The sequence below is a fragment of the Lepisosteus platostomus genome, chromosome 9, assembly GCF_059453375.1.
Source record: "Lepisosteus platostomus isolate fLepPlt1 chromosome 9, fLepPlt1.hap1, whole genome shotgun sequence".
NCBI classification, from domain to species: domain Eukaryota; kingdom Metazoa; phylum Chordata; class Actinopteri; order Semionotiformes; family Lepisosteidae; genus Lepisosteus; species Lepisosteus platostomus.
The window spans coordinates 61,027,400-61,045,664 of record NC_142619.1 but is presented as its reverse complement, the minus strand read 5'-3'; the positions used below and the strand labels follow the sequence as shown (position 1 = coordinate 61,045,664).

Sequence of the window (18,265 nt, the reverse complement as noted above, 5' to 3'; positions counted from 1 at the left end):
TGATTCTAAATCTTTTATTTAATAATCTTTGCATTCCTATTAATTACAATGCAGGATACCAAATTAGCCAGATGGACTGCATGGTCTCCTCTGGTTTCCATCCTTTCTTCCTTGTGTTCTTCAAACACCGCACGCTAGCAAAACCAAGCAAACTGAAAACCATAACACAGCCTCTTGGCAGGTGAATATAATCAAGGAAACAAGGTACACAATATAAAAATTGCGCTCACGATGAGCTGAATTTGGAAACTAGTTTGATTTTTTTTTTTATCTTAGCATAAAGCACCCTACTGAAGTACTCTATTGAAAATAAACAACAGCATGGGTACTGTAAAAATGTATTTTCTAGTATTTAAAAGTTACTATGTAATCAATCAAACTTAGAATATAGTATTTTAAATGGAATGCAGAAAACAGAAACTTTCACCCTTTTATTAAGTAGTTGATTAAAAAGACCCTATTAGTTTAAGCAGTATAAAACTTGCATTTGTCATGTTAATTATCAGATAAAAGTCATATTTTACATCTAACCACTTTTTTACCGTGAAGCAGAGAATAAAACTGTATATTTTACAATCATTCAGATTTAGTTACATATTTCTGACACTATGACTGCCTCTTTAATAGTAATTACAGTGAAGAATTCTTCATACTGTACGTAGTTACTTATTTTACAATTCTAAAAGTTGTTCTGAGCTGCAGATGAAAGATTTTGTAGACAGTGATGCAGGGAACTGGGCGGCAACCAGGGAGTCCGTCTGAAAGGCTTTTCTATCCAGGAGAAGAGCCACCCTCAACAAAGCCATTTTCCAGAACTGATTCAGGAATTGCAGACTCAAGATCACTGTCTGCGACAAACGATGCCAAAACAAACCCTAGGATGAGAGGAAAGAAATACACTCTAAACAGGGGGGTTAAACCCAACCCCACAACAACAGGATTGTATCCATAACCAGATGACCAGAACATGCGAATTCTGAGTGCAATCGAGAATGAGCAGAATGTGAGAGCCTTTCATGTCAGAAAGCAGGTCAGGATGAGCACCATCTGGGGGATGGTTTTCAAGTATATACCTATACTTGTATATACCTATGCACATTTTTGCACATATTTTATTGTGTTTACAGTGACTATGAGCAAATTTTGCACACACCTATGTATTTATTTTTATTTTATATTTATTTCGTATTACTGTACGTATTCTAATTTTTCGTCTATTCTGTTTTTTGGCTTGTCTTGGGCTGGACTGCTGTAACACATCAATTTCCCTTCAGGATCAATAAAGTCTTATCTATCTATCTGTAGATAACTGTTATGGAGCTGTTCCACAAAAAAAGCAAGCTCCAGATGGCCGTGGAATGCAGAATTCAGCAACGCCAATGGAAACTCGTGAAACAGCTGCGATACCTGATAAATTGCTTGTTATGACATGACAGGAAAAATGCCATCGCCCATTTCTTACTAGAGTGTGTGTATAATAACTAAAATAAAATGAATAAAGTGTAGCTAGTCTAAAAATATGTTTTATTTATTAAAGCTGACCTGGGAGAACTACAGTATTTGTGTTTTGGTGTATTCAATGAAGAAAAGTGTATATATGTCTATATCAGCTTACAGACTGAAATGTAGAGCAGAACATTGTAGACATTTTTGGACACAGTTTAACAGAGACTTCTTCAGTATGAAAAATAAGATTGCTTTAAGAAAGATAGTATTACTTTCACTGCATAAATCCACTTTTGTTAATTGGATTTTAAAATGTAAAACATCAGTTGATCTCAGAGATTTTTCAACACTCATTAACACAGCACAATCTTGGAATATTTATAGTCAAGCAAAATCAATTAATAAACAACTTGTCATGCTCTTATTATACAGGATATTCTCAACACAATGTACAGTATCACAGTAGCGTGTGTTCATAACTTCCCCAAATCAGCTAGAAACGTAAGACACGCATTTTTCCCCAATAAGACTCCACTCTATAAAGATATGTACACATTTGTGAGTCACTGTAGTCTTATCTTCAACAAACATAGAAAACATAGATTTCTATCCCTTTAACAGAGACACAAAACACTTTAAAGGGGAAGAGAGGGATCATAAATCACTAAATCACTCTAAAAAAGTGTTAAATGAACAAGAACTTATTTCCCCATTCCACAATATTGAACATTTAAGTAATGAGAGAAGTCTTTTAGTCTGTAGATTGTGCAATTATTCCAACAATACAGTATAATATTAACATGCACCTCTCCGAAGAATGCAGTACTCTTCCAGTGCTAAGATTACCTGGATAGATTCTGGTTTCTTAGTCTGCTGAAAGAAATATCTCTCTCACAGTCCAATCAAATCTCATTTCTCTTTGTCTTACACTTTCTCTGTCTTTTTATTTCATTTGTGTGTGTGCTTTCTATCCTTTCTTAAAGCTGGTTTCCTTCAGTACTCTGTGTTCTCTATGTTGGAGCAATGTGTGGAGTCAGATCTCTGTGTCAGAGCAGTGAGTGAAGTCAGATATCTGTGGCAGAGCAGTGAGTGGAGTCAGATATCTGTGTCAGAGCAGTGTGTGGAGTCAGATCTCTGTGTTGGAGTAGTGTGTGGAGTTAGATCTCTATGTCAGAGCAATGTGTGGAGTCAGATCTCTGTGTCAGAGTAGTGTGTGGAGTCCGATCTGTCTGTCAGAGCAGTGTGTGGAGTCAGATCTCCGTGTCAGAGCAGTGTGTGGAGTCAGATCTCCGTGTCAGAGCAGTGTGTGGAGTCAGATCTCTGTGACAGAGCAGTGAGTGGAGTCAGATCTCTGTGTCAGAGCAGTGTGTGGAGTCAGATCTCCGTGTCAGAGCAGTGTGTGGAGTCAGATCTCCGTGTCAGAGCAGTGTGTGGAGTCAGATCTCCGTGTCAGAGCAGTGTGTGGAGTCAGATCTCCGTGTCAGAGCAGTGTGTGGAGTCAGATCTCTGTCAGAGCAGTGTGTGGAGTCAGATCTCCGTGTCAGAGCAGTGTGTGGAGTCAGATCTCTGTCAGAGCAGTGTGTGGAGTCAGATCTCCGTGTCAGAGCAGTGTGTGGAGTCAGATCTCCGTGTCAGAGCAGTGTGTGGAGTCAGATATCTGTGTCAGAGCAGTGTGTGGAGTCAGATCTCTGTGTTGGAGTAGTGTGTGGAGTTAGATCTCTATGTCAGAGCAATGTGTGGAGTCAGATCTCTGTGTCAGAGTAGTGTGTGGAGTCCGATCTGTCTGTTAGAGCAGTGTGTGGAGTCAGATCTCCGTGTCAGAGCAGAGTGTGGAGTCAGATCTCCGTGTCAGAGCAGAGTGTGGAGTCAGATCTCCGTGTCAGAGCAGAGTGTGGAGTCAGATCTCCGTGTCAGAGCAGTGAGTGGAGTCAGATCTCCGTATCAGAGCAGTGTGTGGAGTCAGATCTCAGTGTCAGAGTAGTGTGTGGAGTCAGATCTCCGTGTCAGAGCAGTGTGTGGAGTCAGATCTCCGTGTCAGAGCAGTGTGTGGAGTCAGATCTCTGAGTCAGAGCAGTGTGTGGAGTCAGATTTCTGTGTCAGAGCAGTGTGTGGAGTCAGATCTCTGTGTCAGAGCAGTGTGTGGAGTCAGATTTCTGTGTCAGAGCAGTGTGTGGAGTCAGATCTCCTAATTCCTCGCTTCTTCAAATGTCACTGCACCCAAAGCAAACTAGAAAGGAACCCAATATTGCTTGAGAAAACCCAGAAACTAATTTTTTACACTGAAATATTAATGACAGTGAAAACAGGTGAGGGGATGCAAGCTTGGAAACATTGTTTTCATGTTTTCGTGGAGGAGGAGGCTCAAACAGTATGCTTTCCTGTCTCCCACAACTGTATATAAATAATTCAGTCATATTTATGCTTATAATGGCAGGCTTTTTCACCTCCAGCAACTGATGTTGAGCTAATTGGCTTGATTAGTTATCAGCTCTTCTTACAACAGGTACTGAAGATCATGTGCCCGCTGTTCCTAATTTACATGGCTGCCACCTGAAGTCTACATTTCCCACTGCTGCAGAGTAGCATCATCTATTCTGAACACAGCACTGTGTACCTACGGGCGTTTTGAAACTCAGGGAATGAAAGACCTTAAAGATCTTCCAAATGAGTAGAAGGGACTTAAAATGTCATTAGCATGCACATTGGAGACCTCCAGGGCTTATGAACAAAAATGTTCACAGCTGTGGGGGAAGGGGGAGGGGGGAAGTTGGAGCCCAAATGGGATTTTTGTCAGCTTGTCCTTAATTATTTTACTCTCTATTTTTACTGTGTGTGGTTCAGTGGGCAAGGGAATTGTTAATGTTCTTACCAGCTGACTTTCCAATCGCACTCTTCGCTCTGCTCCTCTGTGCTTCAACTGGCGCGGGTGAAAAGTGCACACACAGCACAGTCTTATTATGTCGGCGATATCAAAGTAATCCCACCTTGAACCAAGGCCCCTGTTCCTCACCAGTGTGGGCACTGAGCAAACCTTCCACTGGTCATACTGACAGATCTCCCAGCTTCAAAACTATTAGGTGGTGTTTTAGCTGGCCTGCCCCTGGACTTTCTCCTCTCAATGTTTCACGCTTTCACTGCCAAACTGTACGATCCAAAGTCTCCAGAAGTGAAGGCTCTAGGGGAAGTTTTGTTTCTCTCTACCCCTGTGTTTTCTCTCTGCGCAGCACCTTTCGCAATGATCGGTAACCAACCTTCTTCTCCCCGAGAGATTTTCTCAGTTCCCGCACTGAGACAGGGATTCCCTCTCCGTAAGCAGCAGTCTGGGAGCTATCTCTTCCTCAACTCCATATCCCAGCAGTGCTCCCTGCCTACCGTCTCTCTTTGGAACAGGGGAGTTATGCCTGACATGGAGCTGCTGTCTCCCTGCCCCTAGTCTGCCACCGTCTAGAAGCCTCAGTACCTAAACCCTCTCTGATATCAGCACAAACCGTAACCTACGTCTTTGGAGAGGGAGACAAAGCCATGCCCTGGTCTCTCCTCTCCTTCATCTTTCATAATCTGTAATGCTTTTCACGTGCGCCGCTGATCCCGTTTGGCCATGGATGCTCCCTAATAACCAATGCCAGCGCCTCTGACACAGCAGCAACCTTGAGATCCTGTGTGATTTCTCCAACACAACTTAGAGGCTGCAAGCACAACCCTTTAAACTGATCACTCTGCTGCCCCTTGTGCGAATCCATGCACTTAACCAACTTGCAAATGCCTGCATCTATTTCTCTTTCCGAGCTTAATCTCTCCAGATGCCTCATCCACAAACGGCCACTCAAAGCAACAGCCGCCCTTATTAGTGACACACTTCTTGTTGTTGTCCTTGCATCATCCACAACACAGAAATATTATTAGAGTACTTTAAATTCAACCTTGCCTGTATTCTGACAGGACAGTGGAGCTGTATAGCAAGTGCCATTAATCTGCATTTAAATTAATCTGTTTCAAATGCACATTTCTACATCAGAGCCTTCTATTTAAACATCTTTAAGGCTGGCAGCTTTCTCTAAGCTCTGGCACTACTTGTGAGACATGTTCCGCACAGGGGCTCCCAATCCCTGCCCAGGAAACCCCTGCACTTGCTGAGCAAGTTTGATCTCGTGAATCATTTTCACTTCCTAAACATCTAGCAGGCTAACCTTTTGACTATTGTGTGTTTTTCTTCAGTGACTTTAAAGTCTCCAACTTTTGAGTAGTAGATAAAACTTGCAAAAGATTCCGCCCAAGTGACTTGTTGGTTCAGTTAAGGAGTCATTTACAGTAAGTCGATATCCCAGCTGGGATGAAATCCTGAAGGTATGGGAGGTCCCCAGAACCAGGCTTGGGAACCTGTGTTCCATCCCATTTACATGAGTGCCTGTGTGGGCCTTTCATAGTCCATAGTAGTTGTCCTCTGGAGCTTTATAACAGACCTTTGGGAAGGAGATTAGATCTTATTCTCACATTCTTCTGCTACTACGTCTACTGTACGTACATAACTGTCGCACCCAGGACCCTTCAGGTATCTTTCTCACATCCCTCACACCTCTCCATCTACACCCCTGCAGCAGCTCCCCAGCTCATTCCTTGCAATAGTGAGGGGGGTCCGGGCGGCCTTACCCTCACAGCTGGGCTGCCATTCCCCCAGCTGCACGAGTCACATCATTCATTAGGATCTCGCCAAACTTCTGGAAGTCCAGTAGCAGAAAGCAGTTCAAGTCATGGTCCTCTTCACTGAGCAGAATGCTTTGCCTCAGTTCAGGAGAGGTCCGTGAAGGATGGGCCTTTGTAGGGAAGTTCTGGGCTAAAGGTGTTAAGTATGTGCACAGCAGTACAATGGGATTGTCAGCTGAATTGCTCATAGCAGTAAAAGATACTGCCAGATTGCAGCCCTATCCAGGCTTTGTGGAGAACATTGAGAGCTTTCTTTGTAAACAGTAGTAGTGCCGTTTTCACGGTCATGAAAGCAAGATTTCCCAATCACCTTTAGCTCCTGCCTTGTTCTTTTTTTAAAAAAACTGTATATTTCCATCACCAGGCTTCCAGGAGGCTGTGTTTGAGAGTTTCAGATTGTCTTTCCTTTATGGTTTTACGGCATGAAGTACTCAAATTTCCATTCATAGATGAGTTATAAAAACTGAGAAGCCCAGGATTGTAAGAAAGTAAAATTGATATCTACTGCATGTCCCTCGTTATGTGTTGTTTAAATGTATTGTGAAGGAAAGTGTGAGTGTCAAGGTCACACCAATTAATATGTATGACCATTTCTCCATTGCTTAGTGTAGTCTAGGGTCCCTCAGTGGGAGCTGAGTGAATCAGTGATGGATTTATCAACAACAGGTTGATACACATCTTTGTCGCAGGGATTGACTGATGTCAGCCTGGGCGGAGCTGGACTCCTCTTATGGCCCCTGCCTTCTCACAGCATTAGGAAGAAGAACACACAGTGACCAGGTGTGTATTTACCTGTATCGTGGAATCGTTCCACCACGATCCCAACGTATTCCTGTCTGGATTGGTGCGTTTGCACTTGTGGTGTGTGTTCTAGCTCTGGAATGTTTTTGAGGAGAGTACAGAAGATTTGCCTTTAAGAATGCACGTTTAACAGCTTTCAATTGAAATGTCATTTTTTTCTTTAGAGCTTAAATTCCACTTCCCCTGGGCACACTCGTTTGCTTACCTGAATATCTCCTGAGGGGACACAAAGCACAGAGCCAGACTTGCAGGAGCTTCAAACCCTGACTGAGGGAGGCTAATGATATTGAAAACAGCCTGTTACTATGGTGCTTACTAAGCGCTAATTGGTGTTATAATGTGCAAATACTGGTGCTGACATTACTTTTCTCCTATGGCAATGTGTGATAATGAGGTTAGCTACTGGCCTGATGGCCAGATGTGGTATAATTGCAAAATATACTGGGTGATCCAAAAGGAGAATTAACTCTATCAACAATCCATGCTTTGTCAGAGCTGTGAAAAAACTGATTAATAATTACTGACACTCCTATACAGGTGTAATATACAAAAGGCCTGTGCACCTGGATGATTTCCACCTGTCGAACATGATCAACTCTAAGCCAGCAATGTGGAGGAGTGGCTAGGCTCTTGGCTGAAAACTGGAATAAGTGGGCTCAAATCCGAAAAATGCCCGTTTGTAGAAATGTAAGGAGCTTTGGATAAAAATGTCTGTTTAATGGACTTCACAATGAAACATCAGGAGGAAAGGACAGTGTCTGAGTCCTCTTATCTCTCAGAGGCCCTAATTTGCAATCATCGCTGATGTCATTTCCTGGAAGCTTGAAATGGAAGTTATTAACTGAAGTTGGGGAGGGACAACAATGACAAGTCAATCTCACACAGCTGCTCCTAATCACCATCATTACGAAACAAGCTACATAAACCAGACTCAGACACCTCCCTTCGCATTCATCTCCAACATATATATATATATATGGAGGCTCGTCTTAATCACTGTCACAGTCTTGTCCTTCAGAAGCTTAGAGGTGTAGATGGAATGCAGCAATGATGAAGGCACAGCCACAATTGCAAAGAAGTGCAATGGTGTTTATTGTGAGGAACTGTGTTCCCAAAGTCCACACCCAAACACCAAAGTGAAAAATACAAACTGACCAAGGGGGAAAAAAAACACAAGACTCTAGAACAAGAATATATTCATTAATTGATTTAAACAAACAGACCGCTGCAGACAGCTTCTACTCTACACTACTATCAACTTCCTCCTTTCTCCTCCTTTTCTAAGTTAAACCCCTCCCCCTAGAATATTCCACTATAAAGCAAAAACGAATTCTACAAAATAATAATCAGAATTCTGATATACACCTTTCTCCAGTACAGACACAATTAAACAATTAACATATTATTCACAAAAATAAAATGTCATTACTCCTTTTATGTACATAAAAATGTTAAGAAAATATTACCTCTTAATGGTATCTTCTTATAAATCGATCCATGCCTGCGCAACCCTGGACCAGACACACCTGAGGCAGCAGAAAATGTTTTGCCGGTGAAAAAACAAAACAAGGTATTTATTTAAAACACCAATTTAGTTCATTTCACTTACAAATCAAAGAAAACCGCGTGTTTGGTTTGAGTTAATGTTTAGTTTTGACTATACGTAAACAACCTTACTTTTCTCTGTGTGCGCCACAGAGCACGCAACGCTATCCCCGGAATTCCAGACTAGGACAAATTTGTTCACGTTTTAAACCAGTTTTAGATACCTTTGTTCAAGATAGTGAAATGTTTGCGTATGTCTGTGTGTGTGTGCGCGTACGTGTGGATAGCTCACGAGTGCCAGGTGCGCTGGAAACGTGAGTCTCCAGTCACAATCCCATTTCCCAGAAGCCAGTGGGACCAACTGGAGGAACTGGCACTGAAACCGGGAAGTGGAAGCTTGCGGTGGAGCTGTTGACCTCGGCAGGCTGGGGAGATACCGGAGCCTCTGTTAGGGGCTGCATCTGAAAAGAGTGTGAGAGGACAAACAACAACAACAACAACAACAACAACATAATAATAATAAAAGCCCTGACCCAAGCTGAGGCTTCCTGAGGAGAGACTTTGGTCTAAGGGGGAGACTTCATCACGAAGCTGCTATGCCGCTTAGCTGCCTGGTTGTTTCCAGAGAGGGCACAAGCTGTGCAGGTAGACCTGCTAACTTTTGCTCTCATGTGTGTTTGGGGGGGGTTGGGTTCATCTCTAGCACCTTGCAAGTAAAAGGAGCTTTATTTTTTTTGTTGTTACGGCTGTGTTTTTGTCAGCACCCTACCCCTACGTATGTAATATACTTCAGAGCATATCGTAACACGATCACAGTTCCCTGATCGTCTCACTGTGAATGACATCAGTCCAGGCAAGCCTTGTCAACCCTTTCTGCTTCAGCTGCTGTCTCTAATGGGCTTCCCAGACTATGTGAGGAACACTAAAATGCCCCCTGATAACCACACCTTTCTTTTACGCAAACATTCCTGATTTTCGTATACTGTATATGGGTGCAGCCGAACTGTATAGTATAGCATGCAATGTAACTGTAGTCTTTAGCATACCACTATCAGTATGCCTTTTCAATGTTTTGTCTGTATATATTTTCAGATCCTGGATTCAGACAGAAATACGTTCCTCTGCCTGAATGCTATTTTTGCTAGATAGTGCTACACCTCTCCCTTTCTCAGCCTTCCTGTATCTTGAGAATGCTGTGTATCCGCTAAAACAGTAGCTTCAGTAGCTTCTTGCATTTTGTCCCAGATATCCCTAACATTCTTGTAGAAGCATTTAACCACCTGGTCCTCTAACGTTTCTCTTTTCCCTTGTATTCTCTTTCTGACTCCACTCTTTGTGTCTCCTCCTTGCACATTTATTCCGGTTTCTTTCCCCTTCCACTCTAGTTTAGAAAACAAGATTGCCTCATCACACTAGCCTTAACTTGTCACTGGCCCTCGGTACCTTGACCTTGTCCCAGTACTTCAGTACCTTGCTTTGTCTCAGTACCCTAAATGCCCTGCAGCCTAGAAAAGCTCATCAGCTTAATTTCTCTAACTCCTCAATAAAGCCAGACTGTCCCCTGACTCCCCTTGTCACTCAGACACAGAGAATAGACAAATGAGGGATTATGTGTTTGGTAGTCCATTAAAGTTTATCTGGTGTACCAGACTGGGGTTGTATTCATTCGTTTTTTAATGGACATGATAATCCCTCCTCTACCGCCCTCATATGCTGACTCCATTTGGTTTTATTGAAAAAGATGTGCATTCTATATGAGAAAAGTACAGTATGCAACTGCCAAGCTGGAATACAGACCTGCTTTTCTTTTTATTGTTTTAGTGTTCGGCACTCTTATCCTGACTCACTCCAACATTCTTATGAACTCCTACTTTGTGAAGATTTTTTGTAACAATATTAAAAATAACTGACAGATTTATTAGCAAAACATCATTTGTAGTGTATTTGCAAACTGAATTTACAGTGCCTGATGAATCACCAACTTTGGATTAGAGTATAAAGGGTTTATTATTGTTTCATACATTACCTCCACCAAAGGTGACCTACAGAGAAGTTAGCTTGCACAGATGTAGTGGCAGAAGATAAGACCACTATGTGGTAGATGAGCTTCTCAGGCTCACATTGAGCCCAGAGGAGTGAACAGCACAGTTAGTAAGAGGGGTGTATAATGACATCAACTGCTTTGCAGCATCTGTGCGCCCTTCCAAAAGTGCTTTAACTTTTGAAACTGATGTGCAGCTTAAACAAAAATCATAAGAGAAAGTTTTACAAGAAGGTGAATGCTTCTAGGGCTAAAGAAGACATTAGAAGATTTCAAGCCTCTAGTACATATCCACCAGCAGCCATCCTGTAGCTCACAATGGGCAACCCATTCAAGCTTGGCAGGTGTGAGCCTGGTCAGTACCTGGATGGGAGACCTCCTGGGAAAACTAAGGCTGCTGCTGGAAATGGTATTAGAGGTACCAGTAGGGGGTGCTCACCCTGCAGTACTAATGCCCCAGGAAAGTGATGGGGACACTAGACAGGTGCCGTCCTTCGGATGAGATGTAAAACCGAGGTCCTGACTCTCTGTGGTCATTAAAAATCCCAGGGTGTTTCTCAAAAAGTGTAGGGGTGTAATCCCAGTGTCCTGGCCAAATTTCCCCCTGGACTTTGCCAATCATGGCCTACTAATAATCCCCATCTCTGAACTGGCTTCATCACTCTGCTCTCCTCCCCACTGAGAGCTGGTGTGTGGGGAGTGTACTGGTGCACTCTGGCTGCTGTTGTATCATCCAGGTGGGGCTGCACACCGGTGGTGGTGGAGGAGATCCCCGTGACCTGTAAAGAGCTTTGAGTGGACTGTCCAGAGAAGAGAATATATAAGTGTAAGGAATTCTTTTTATTTACATTATTATGACACCTTGGTCACCTGCTCACCTCCGCTTTTTGATCTTTTGACTTTTGAAGCATATTCAAGTCATTACTCACCAAAGCTATTGGTTTTACATTTATCCCATTTTCCTCTGTGCTTAACAGAGCCCCAAACTAACCCGCACTTATCAATTCATACCGATAAAGAAAAGCTGTTTCACCTGCCTCTCTGGAAAATTGGTTGGTTCATCCACTCACCCACTTCTGATGAATCAACAATACTTTCTACAAGAACTCTTCACCTGATCATCACTTGTCCAAACCAGCATGAGTCAAACAATCTGATCTGTACAAAAAGAGACACCTACAGTATTTCTGTTTGTTTCAAGTTTGTACTGTAACTTGAAAACAGGCCATTATTGCCGACACCTGTGCTTAATCAACTGTCTTCTTAATGAACTATTAGCAATCATCTCTTTGGCCTTAGTAAACTGTTGGTAGCTTGGAAATGTCGTTTTTCATTTGGTCTCCATTGCCGAGATTACAGAATTTATATTGTGAAAGTAGCAGGATAGCAACTGTGTGTACAAAATAATAATTATATATAACATTATATATTAATACAACCCTCTACAACCATTTCCCATATTTTTTCACAGTATATAAAGCACATTTCAAATTCAAGCTGCATGAATGTCTTCATATCTTAGGTTTTCAAAATCAGACATATAAAATAAATGTTTAGAATTCTAAATAATATTTTACTGTTATTGCTGACCACATGTAAAACATTTCCCTTCTAATGTAATTGCATCTACATAAGCACATGCCTCGGCACAAAGTGGAATGATAGACATGGTTAATGACAGCTTTCTTACCCTGTCTGTCGGAGCACCTTCAGGAGGAAAAGCCTTTAGATCTGGTCTTTGAATTTGATCTGGTCTTTGATCTATGAACTGGCTTCATTACTCTGCTCTCCTCCCCACTGAGAGCTGGTGTGTGGGGAGCGTTCTGGCGCACTATAGCTGCCATCGCATCATCCAGGTGGGGCTGCACACTGGTGATGGTGGAGGGGATCCCCATTACCTGTAAAGCACTTTGAGTGGTGTCCAGAAAAGCGCTATATAAGTGTAAGCAATCATTATTATTATTATTATTATTATTATTATTATTATTATTATTTTCAAGCAAACAGTAGCGAGAGTTCTCATTAAGGAACTGTGATCATATTGCGGTGTGCTTTGAAAAGTACTGTATATTTTTCATTTTTGTTAAACCAAATACTGTAATTCATTAAAAATCAAATAATTATAGACCAATAAGTCTGACCTCTGTAATGTATGAGGTAATGGAAATGATTATAAGAACTAAACTATAGGATTATGTGTATGGAAGTATTATCTTATGAAGCAGTCTAAATGGATTTAGAAAAGATGGATCTTACCTAGCCATCTTGTTGGAGAATAACTGAATGCTGAACAACCCTCCTTCCTGATCTAACATCCTTCGCATGTTGAGGAAAGTTGCAATAAATTCTATATACTGTACAAAGGTCCAAATTAACATTAGGATGTTTTTTAAAGGCAGGAAAACATCCTCAGGCTTCAGGATATTTCTAACCCAGCATGAAAACATGTTAGACAAAAGGTTTCTGTTTTTCTTGCTCCAAAACAAATGAAAAGTCTTCATTTCAAAACACAAGGAACAAGTAAAGGTATCACCACATTGCAAAAAAAACATGAAACTCGTTTACCACGCTGAAGCATTTATACGAGTCTATTTAAAAAAAACACTCCTACAGTACATATGCAGTGCTGTACTGTCCAGGACTGCACACAATTGTGTATACAGTACATCTACTGTATCTGTTATGTTCTCATCATAATGGAGATGCCTCAAGGATGATGATGGTAAAAGTTTACCCATTAGAATGTATAGTTAATAGTGTGGGATGTAAAAGTTTGCATTTGTTGCATTAGTAAGGCCTCATTTATAATGCTACAGTATGCAGTTTTTGTCACAATGTTACTGAAAGGGCATTCCTGCTCTCAAATCAGTTTTTAACCTGCTGGCCTGTTCCAGTATGCTGCATAATTCGCCTGGTTGGTCTTCCTTAAACTGAACTCCTTTAGTCTTGAACAGAAAAGACTTCAAGGGCAGCTGACACAGTCTTTCAAAATCCTCAAAGAGGCTGACAAGATCAATTTTTGGTAAACGATTTTTTCACGATCAGCAGAGGAACATGAATGTCGTTAACTTTGCTACGCACAACCAAACAAGAATGAATAGAGGTCTTTCATTTGTAACTTTTCTTATGGTTACAAATGAAAAAAACAAATTCTTAAAACTTAAAACAAAGTTTAAAATCTGTCTCGGCTCCAGTCACCATACAATACTGCATGACATCTGAAAGCTGGGACATGGACACCTTAGCAGATGAGCTATTTGCTAATCAAAAGTAATTAACAGAGTCAAGAATCTCTTCTTTCCTCAAAGGAGCCAGGTTATCGCCTTCAAAAACATGTCTGGGTAGAATGTTACATAACTGTACTCCCACAACCCTTTGTGTAAAGAACCGTCTCCTGCTGATGTAACATAACATCCTTTGATTTACAATCTAAGATTTTAATTATTTATCTTAACATTGTATTTGCCTGTTTAATTGCTTCCCCACATTGTCTAGAAGATGTAAATGACTTGTCAAGAGAAACACCAGCGTCTTTGTCATCAGTAGCCTCTTCAAGCTTAGTTTCCCGTTTTGCATTGATCATTTACAGTGTGTTTTCCCCTGCCTGTGTTCAAAGCCCTGCCCTTTGTCACCCTGTTCTTGCTTTTAACTGTTACTTGTTTAGATGTTGATTCTGAAGAGGGTTGACTGGATCAAAGTCAACTGCATAGCCGTCTCTGCTCAAGACCAAGGAGATTCAGGTGCTGCAGTCTGTCAGTGTGGGCCATTCCATTAAACTTTAGAATGTACTGCATCTGTTTGCTCTTCTCTGGACTGATTCCAGAGCAGGGTTATCTATTTTGAATATGGTAACCAAAATTGGACACAATATATTAAATAAGAGCTGAATAGAGAATGTTAACATCCCTTGATTTAAATTCTACACTTTTAACTTTATATTCTAACACTGTTTGCTTCATTACCGCTTCCCCACAGTGTCTAGAAGATGCAAGTGGAATACTGGAGTTACATAGCAGTAATCCCTCTCTGAGGAGCTCCGCAAAGTCAGAAACAACTTTTATATAAAAATAAATGTCCTCTAAGAAACTTTGAAAACTTGAAGGATTAAATTAAGGAAAATAACCTAGCCTTAAGATATTCATTAGCCAGTGAAACACTGCAACATCACAGAGATGAACTTTTCATTTGTCCCTTCTTTTCTTCTAATTAGTCTAATTCGCTAATTGAGTATTGTTTTGCTAGAGGCGCGATAGGTAGCAGTTTTTAGAAAATGAGGAGAATCAAAAACGGGGCTTAAAAAAAGGAGGAGCCATGTAATTCTGTGTGTAAAGCAAGAACCGGTTGGTACAGAGGAACATAAGAAAGGTCTCAAGATGAGAGGCAAGCACTCGGCTCATCTTGTTCATTTGGTACTGGGGTGAACTGAATCTAAATTCCATCCAGCTGTTTCTTAATGTCGCACGATGTTTGGACCAGACACCCACTACTCTTTGAGTGAAGAGGTGTTTCCTAGTCCCTGTCCTAAATAACCCCCCCCAGGTTTCCAATAGTAGCCCTGTATGCTTGACACTGACGGAGTGCTGTGAAACCAGACCATAAGTCGCTCATGCAGTTCTCCTTTGAACTCTTTCTAAGGCGCGATGTGCTGAAGAGGGGGTGGTGGTTTGAAGGGTCACCACGATTGTGGAGAGCGGGGTATCCCATCAGTCACCTTTCCTGATGTTGCAAAGAGACCCCTAGTGGCTGTATGTATCTTGGCCTGGGGGGGGTCTGTCTGTCTCATGGCCTGGAGAGTCTTTTTTCACATTTCCCAGCCAACAATTGACTTTTGTTTTCAATTTCCCTCTTTACTGCCTTCTTAGCATCTCTCTTCCCAACATACAGCAACGTCACTGCACCGTTTCCTTTTTTTATACCCTTTACTGTACTCTGAAGACTCTGCTGGCACACAACTTCTCAGTACCTCATGAAAATCATAAAAAGTGTTTTCACACCCAGGCACTTGGGCGGAGCGGTGGCTCTGTGGCTAAGGATCTGCGCCTGTGACTGGAAAGTTGCCGGTTCAAATCCCGCGGCCGGCAGAGGAATCCTACTCCGTTGGGCCCCTGAGCAAGGACCTTCACCCCAACTGTGCTCCAGAGCACAGAGACCCTGTGCTCTGACCCCAAGCTTCTCTCCCTGTCTGTGTCTCATGGAGAAAAGCTGGGGTATGTGAAAAGATTAATTCCTACTGCAAGAAATTGTATAGGGCTAATAAAGAAACATTATTATCACTTTGAAGGCCAGGACATTCACAGTGAAACCCGTCAATCGGCGGAGACGGCCGCGAGGGAACAGTCAGATGGGTGGGAAGGATTTCGAAGCAGCAGTGTATACTCACAAAGCTGTTGTGCCCCGAGGTGTTGCCACTTGTAATATGTGATAAATCGTGTTGTCCTCATGACTTGAGATGTGATCAATCACATCCGATTAGCAAACATAATTTTAAAATGACAAAATGAAATTTTAGAGCAGAAATGCGACTCGGGGACCAGCTAGGGGCTATACACTAGACACGCTTCAAAAGAAAAAGTAAAAAAAAAATGTTTACTAATTCGCTTTGACAGAAATACAAACGCCTACCAAATAATACATCTTATTTTGTTTCTTTGCCAACATTATCCTAATGGGTACGTGTTCGTGAAATGATTAAGAGAGTATAGATGTATGGCTTCACTTTTTTTTTATATTTAGAGGAGGGTGGTGCAGGGGTTCAGGTCCCGGGGTGCTGTCTGTGTTCAGTGTGGGCTTCCTCCCACAGTCCACAGGCTGCTTCTGTGCTGACGGGGCCTGGTGTGAGTGTGTGTCTGTGTGAGCTGAGATCCAGGGAGTGCCCTGCCTTGTGCCTGTTGCTTGCCAGGAGGGGCTCTGGCTCCCCCACGACCCCGACATGGATCAAGAGGTTAGAGGTTGAAGGCCGGATGTTTAGAGGAGCTTTTCTTTAGAACGCCCAAGTTTCAGATGCTCTCCGTTTCCCAACCTGCAGGTTTCCTTCTTTTTCACAGGTGAGATCCAAAATCTGCCCCCTTCATCCCCCAAATCGTGATCCACTGCAGCCTTTCCTCTCAAATCCTCAGCACTTTTTAATGATCTTCAAATGTGCTTTTAACTGCTGCCTGTTTTAAAAGAAAGTCTGCGTTTAGACTGATTTGGTGGAGGAGAATCTAAGAAATGGACTAGCCCGTTCTTACATTGTGTTTGTGAAGCTCCTCTGGGACTCTTATTTTATTTTTCTTTACGTTTTGTGTTCTGTCAGAATTGCCCTCTTCCTGCAGGCACTATAGACACGTTAAGCCTAAGTTGTGAGAGATACGGTACACCCGTTTCCTCAGTTTCAATACTCTCCTGTTTTGGCTTGGAAATGAACCTTTTTAAAACTCACCATGTTTTCACAACATTAATGTCCCTTCAGACCGATGCCATAATGAAGGCATGCTAGTATAAAATTATTTTAATTTCATCTGTGTATTATGAAAAAGTATTTTAATTGTTTAATAGGAGTGGCTTTATTGGTTTTATGCAAGTAGGCTACAACTATTATGTTTCCAATATATTAAACCATGCCCTCTCCTCAAGTCTGTGAAAACGATACACTTCGCAAACTGTATCTGAAACCTCAAGGCAGCTCTTCAAATACAGATATACAGTACATGCGTATGTGAATCTAAGAGACATATAGATAAGTATTAGATCAATAACACTCATGCTAAAGCTGATAACATAATATCAGGTGCACAAATGTATTATTTCATTGTAATAATTTTTAATATTTACGATTTTAGATCACACCTTTTGTCTGGGGTACAGTATGTTTGTTATAGGATACCAATATCTTTAAACTGCACTGGAGCCTGTTTCCTGTCTTGCTCGCTTCTCTGTGAACAAAGGACAGACTAATTTTCAAACATTTCACTGGGAATAACAAAACCCGAGAATTAAGTATTGAAAATGTTTATTGATTATTTAAGTCGTCGTACCTTTTTTTGCTTCACCTGCTTGGCTGAGGGCTACACTGCTGGCCATAAAGCAGGGCAGCTATAATCTCTGTGCAGAGAGAGGAGTGCCCCAGGGGCAGCTGCAGAGGTGGGCATGAGCTGGAGAAGGGATGCCGAAAGAGAAATGTGAGGAACAGAAGGAGAGTAGGTACAGGATCTGTGATTGTTAAAAATAAGGAGATGAAGTCGAGAATGATTATGATTTAGTGCCGCCGAGGCTGACTGGACTTGACTGTTCCTCTCCAGAAACCTTCAGTGCAAACTCCATCTAAAACAGCATGCCTTCCCCACGGAGAAGCCCAGGGTGGGGTTTGTCACATGAAAGCACACCTTGTGAGTCAGGTCTCCGAGACCCAGGACCGTCTCGGATTCTACAGGGCTTGGGTACAATTCTTTCAGTACAGCTCCAATGCCTGTGCATTTTTCACTTTATAGAGTGTATAACAGAAGTTCGGGAGTAAGGTTTCATCCTAATTCCTCACATTTCCACTCTCATTTTAAATAACTCTCGCAGCCAGGACCCTTCACATATCTCTCTTGCATCCTCCTGCTGCCTCCCCATATGCACTCCTGCAGCAGCTCCCCAGCTCATTCCTCACAATCGTGTGGGGTGGGGGGTTTGGACCGCCTTATCCTCGCGGCTGGGCTGCCATTCCTACAGCTGCTTCAAGTAAGGAACTGCACCAGCAGGCGTAGG

The 18,265-nt window shown here is 42.0% G+C and overlaps 2 long non-coding RNA genes across 2 annotated transcripts; one reads left to right on the top strand and one right to left on the bottom strand.

The window, feature by feature from the left end:
- On the bottom strand, nt 1-8,779 carry LOC148655393 (uncharacterized). The gene is made up of 3 exons (XR_015941261.1): nt 8,626-8,779; nt 8,415-8,474; nt 1-875 (listed from the first exon to the last, which is right to left on the bottom strand). It is a non-coding gene; the product is annotated as an uncharacterized LOC148655393 (long non-coding RNA).
- On the top strand, nt 8,447-13,988 carry LOC148655392 (uncharacterized). Its single transcript, XR_015941262.1, has 2 exons — nt 8,447-8,518; nt 8,839-13,988. It is a non-coding gene; the product is annotated as an uncharacterized LOC148655392 (long non-coding RNA).
- The last annotated feature ends 4,277 nt before the right edge of the window (nt 13,989-18,265 follow it).